Source organism: Myotis lucifugus, unplaced genomic scaffold (genome assembly GCF_000147115.1).
Source record: "Myotis lucifugus unplaced genomic scaffold, Myoluc2.0 scaffold_11173, whole genome shotgun sequence".
Classification (NCBI taxonomy): domain Eukaryota; kingdom Metazoa; phylum Chordata; class Mammalia; order Chiroptera; family Vespertilionidae; genus Myotis; species Myotis lucifugus.
This window is the reverse complement of record NW_005882221.1, coordinates 1-5306: the sequence shown is the minus strand read 5'-3', so window position 1 is coordinate 5306 and position 5306 is coordinate 1. Positions and strand designations below refer to the sequence as shown.

Below are 5306 nucleotides of genomic sequence, written 5' to 3'. Positions count from 1 at the left end.
GCCCCAAAGAGCCACCTGATAGGAAGGGACCTCAACAGCAAAAGTGGATCACTTCAAAAAATCAGGCTGAGCCCTAGCCGGTTTGGCTCAGTGGATAGAGCATCGACCTGTGGACTGAAGGGTCCCAGGTTCGATTCCGGCCAAGGGCACATGCCTGGGTTTTGGGCTCAATCCCCAGTAGGGGGCAGTAGGGGGCGTTCAGGAGGCAGCCGATCAGTGATTCTCTCTCATCATTGATGTTTCTATCTCTCTATCCCTCTCCCTTTCTCTCTAAAATCAATACAAAATATATATATAAAAAATCAGGCTGAGTGAGGTGCAAAAAAAATATTCATTGCCACATTTAGGGGCTGCAGTCAAAGGACAAGAGAAAGCCCTGGCAGGTGTGGCTCACTTGGTTGGAGCATCGCCCTGTGCACGGAAAGGTCACAGGTTCACTTCCAAGTCAAGGTATGTGCCTAGGTTTCCTTTCAGTCCCGGGTTGGGGGACGTACGCGAGGCAACCAATTGATGTTCCTCTCTACCTTCTTCGGTCTAAATTGTAGGTTTCCTTAAACCAGCGGTCGCCAACCTTTCGGACCTCATGGACCACCAGTGGTCCTTGGACCACCGGTTGGCAACTGCTGGAAACCAATAAACATATCCTCCAGTGAGGGTTTAAAAAAATAAGGACAAACAAACAAACAAAGGATAAGTCAACTGCAAATATCTTGCAGGCCCAGAGAACACAAACCTACTCAGTCAAATAAGAACCTTTATTTCTTTCCTTCCTCAATGCTACCCCGTTCCTCCTACCCCAGGACTCACAAGTCTGAAGCAAAGACTAGCAGAGGAAGGAGGAGCAGCAGGGAGAGAGAGAGGTTGATTACGACCTCCTCTCCTATCCCAGATCAAGGGCCACTGTTAAGTAGGAAGGGGAGAAGCCACCTGCAAGAAGCCATAGCTTGGGGATGATGGAAAAGTCTGTATTAGGATAGGTTATGGTGCAGTAACAACACAAAAATCTCAGTTCCTTAACAAAAAAGTTTATTTTTCATTCACACACAGTCCAACATGGGTCCAGATGGCTCTCCGGGGCAGCTGTCCTCCATGTAATGACATGCTATTCCAGGCTGCTTTGATACTGTGTCAGCTCCATCTCAACATGATGCTTCAGGGTTAGCCCCAGCGGAAGGAGAGAATATGGGTAACTGGGCACCCGTTCATCACCAGTGGCTCAGAACTGATCATACTATCTCTGGACACAATTCATTGGCCAGAGTAGTGAAAGCTTGCCCAACTGCAAGGAGAGAAGGACTAAAAATATCGGTGAGCAGTAGTAATGCCCATCTAGAAGTCTCACATGAAAATTAATACTGAAATCGTGAATAATAGATAAGACTAGGAATAGCTGTTGGCAGAAATGAGGCTGATTTCTTGTGATCTTAAAATATAGTCATGCCCAGCTGGTTGTGGCTCAGCGGTTGAGCGTCGACCCACGAACCAAAAAGTCACAGGTTCAATTCCCAGTCAGGGCATATGCCTGGGCTGTGGGCTCGGTCCCCAGTAAGGGACGTGCAGGAGGCAGCCAACTGATGATTTTTTCTCACCATTGATGTTTCTATCTCTCTTCCTTTCCCTTCCACTCCATAAAATATATAAAAATCAATAAAAATATTTTTTAAAAATATATATAGTCTTTTACCTGAGAGTGAGCAAAAAGTTATGGACCTATCAGTTTTCACCAAGAGGGAGAAACACTGAATAAATTTTAAAGGGACCACTAGAGAGAAAATCAAGTTGTATTTAATTACATCCCTTGCATCATGACTATTCAATATGCAAATCACATCTTCAGAAATCTTAGAGATCATCTCATTTAACTCCACTTTTTTATAAGAAAACCTTTAATCTCTCTACATTAAAGATTGTAATTCCAGCCCTAGCTGGTTTGGCTCAGTGGATAGAGCCTGCAGACGGAAGGGTCCTGGGTTTGATTCCTGTCAAGGGCATGTACCTCATTTGCAGGCTCCTCCCTGGCCTGGGTCCTGGTTGGGGGACAGGCAGGAGGCAACCCAATCAATGTGTTTCTCTCACATTGGTGATTTTCTCTGTCTTTTCTTCACTCTTCCACTCTCTCTGAAAATCAATGGAAAAATACCCTCGGGTGAGGATTAAAAAAAAAAAAGATTATAACTCCATTTCTCTTAGTAAATATGGGAGGCTGGAAATGTTTGTTCTCATCAGCCAGCTTTCTGTTTACTGAATAGTCTATCAAAGGAAGCCATTCTTTCCCATGAATGTAACTTAGTTTGTGATCCCTTATTTATTTTAGCTTTTAAACTCCTATAGGTCTGTATCCAACTTACTTTAACAGCAAACAGAAGAATGATGGGCCTTAATTTTTTTCTTCTTTTTTCTTGTAGTGCACCATTCCCGAAGTACTGCAATACCAGGTGGATGTTTGGAATAGACACAGCAAGCTCCTATTCCATCTCCCTGCTTCAGAAGTCCATTTAATATGCTGTCCTTAGATAGAGGACATATCAGATATTAAACTGATAAGAACAGCCCTGCCTGGTAGCTCAGATGGTTAGAACATTACCCCGTTACGTAAGGTTGCAGGTTTGATCCCTGGTCAGGGCACATACAAGAATCAACCAATGAATGCATAAATAAGTGGAACAACTAAGTGATGTCTCTCTCTCAAATCAGTAAATACTATATATATTTTTAACTGATAAGAACAGATATCTACACTTGATCTTGGTCAAAGGCCGAGAAGTAATATATGGGCCTTAAATTTAAAAGTTACTTTTAGAGCATCCTTTTAACATCTTGGATTATAAAAAGAAATTCTTAGCTTTCTAAAACGACTACAAAAGCACAAATTAAGCATATGGGATTTTAAATGACAGGAAAAGTTGGTAAATTTGCTACTGCTATATTAAGGGCATTACATTTTCTGTCCTATATGACACTAAATTTTCCAGATTAGTCTCTGGAATAAATACAATAGAACACCAAATTTTAAGTTATTTTACTGAGAGGTCAAAGTAGATTTGGATAGCCAAGTGCCATAATCCAAAAAGACTAAAGAGTTCGTATAAACATCGTATGTGTACATAAACATATTTATACACATACATTTAAAAATAAATGTTTTCCATTTTAAAATAACTTCTTCAACATTATTTTATTATTATTATTTAATCCTCACCTGAGTAATTTTCTCCTTTGATCCTTAGAGAGATGGAAGGGAGAGAGGGAGGAGGAGAGAGAGAGAAACATCTATGTGAGAGAGACAGACATATTGATTGGTTGCCTCTCACAGGTGTCCCAAGTGGGGCTGTGGAATGAACCTGCAACCCAGGTACGTGCCCTTGACCGGGTATCAAACCCATGACCCTTCAGTTTGAGGGCCAGTACACTAGCACTGGGCAACACCAGCCAGGGCCCAAACACATTTTTAATGGTGTAAAGGTTCTCCCATAACTGTCTTAGAAGCCATGCTTAGTACTTAATTTTGTACACTACAGTCTTTTTAATCACTAACACTTATTTTTACTCCGTTTCAAGTACAGGGTCTTTCTTTCATGAGGAAAACTTGCAGTTCTTACTATTTCCTGAAAATTTTATTATTGTTAATGCTTATATTTAGGCTAAATTAATTTGAAAGTAGATAAATGCTATCTGAGAATATAAAATATGGAAGCAATGTCCACGAATAAAAATCAATCAAGTAAAAAAAAAAAATCAACCAAGTATAAACACTAAAGTTGTCACATATCATTCAATGTGAAAATGTTGATTACATTTCCCAGCCTCAGAGCCTCACCCTTCAAAGACTAAGCTCTGTGTTGAAGTGGATTTCTCTGCCTGACAAGAGGAAACTTCCAGTCAGGGCTCAACCTTTGTTCCAGAACCTTTGATTTTATGGCGAGACTAGCCACACCTGGCTGCCAGGTCTGATCTGAGTGGAGGAGGTACCTGGGAGAGAACTGGTCGGATCTGAATAGGCATGCTTGACTGGAATGGTGAGTTAAAACTGAGGAGTGATGCACAACAGATATGAGGGAGGCCTCAATACTGCACGATTCCCAGAGAGACTGGAGGGAGAAAGGAATTTAGGCTTAATTATATCATCATTCATCCCCGAAGACCAGTCACATTTGTGCAAAATTCAACTCTATGTGTATAAACTTCTATATACATGTTTGGCAACCTTAACCTTTTTAATCCAGTTTACAAAAACTGCAAGTCATCTTTTCTGGGGATAATTAGAAAGAGTAGTTTCTTTGTTTTGTTTTTTTTTAAATACTAGTATTTTTTATTGAATTCAGAGAGGAAGAGAGAGAGATAGAAATATCAATGATGAGAGAGAATCATCCATTGGCTGCCTCCTGCACGCTACCTACTGGGGATCGGGCTGGCAACCCGGACATGTGCCCTGACAGGGAATCGAACCGTGACATCCTGGTTCATAGGTCGATGCTCAACCATTGAGCCACACCAGCTGGGCTAGAAAGAGTAATTTTGACAATGAAAGCTTAGGAGACAGAACAGTGAAACAAAATAAGACCAGTGGCTAACATTATGCCCCACAAGCGTCCATAAGGAAAAATGATTTTAGAGGGGCTGACACTCGGTGCTTTGGTGTAATAGTTACAGCTGCTATTTAGTAAAGTGACTGTGCTTCACACTGAACTGTTTGTATTTTATTTTATTCTGTTATTATTTTGTTTTCACACTGAACTGTTTTCATACACAACACTGGCACCAAATGTGTGGGGGTTTTCTTCGCACCAACCACTTCAACTCCACGGCCAATTCAATTTTGACACTATTTATAGTGAGTGAAGGCTCAGTCCCACAAATCTGCCCCTTACTTTAGATGCCAGTGGGCAAGTCCCAGCTGCCCACCCACAGGTCTGATTGGGTATAAATTTGAGGGTTCCCATAATCCCTTCCTCAGGCCCATAATTGGCACACAACTCAGGAGAGTGCTTTACTGATGGTCACAGGTTTACTACAGAGGATACAAGTCAGAGCAACCACGTGGAAGGGAAGCATAGGGCCAGCTATGGGAGGAGGGGTGCAGAGCTCCATGCCCTCTCCAAGCACACCCCCTCCCAGCACCTTGAGGGACCCACCAACCTGACAGCTCTCTGTTAGGGGTTTTTATGGAGGCTGTTTTGTAGGCAAGATTGATTAATTCACTGGTCGGCGAGGATAATCCCCAACCCAGCCTTTTCCCTCCAAGGAAGGAGGAAGAGGGGGGGACTGAAAAGTTCCAGTTCCTGTTAATCATGCCTTTGATCTTTATG

At 42.0% G+C, this 5306-nt stretch overlaps 1 long non-coding RNA gene and 2 pseudogenes across 3 annotated transcripts; all 3 read right to left on the bottom strand.

The window, feature by feature from the left end:
- Nucleotides 1-1008: 1008 nt before the first annotated feature.
- Nucleotides 1009-3223, bottom strand: LOC106696169. 3 transcript variants are annotated; one of them, XR_002827965.1, is made up of 3 exons: nt 3200-3223; nt 2349-2503; nt 1009-1296 (listed from the first exon to the last, which is right to left on the bottom strand). It is a non-coding gene; the product is annotated as an uncharacterized LOC106696169 (long non-coding RNA). The 3 variants fall into 3 exon arrangements; XR_002827964.1 differs by having other exon boundaries at nt 2349-2508; nt 3200-3222; XR_002827963.1 differs by lacking the exon at nt 3200-3223 and having other exon boundaries at nt 2349-2624.
- Nucleotides 2400-2576, bottom strand: LOC111824904 (annotated as a pseudogene).
- LOC111824905 lies at nt 2594-2768 on the bottom strand (annotated as a pseudogene).
- Nucleotides 3224-5306: the final 2083 nt, after the last annotated feature.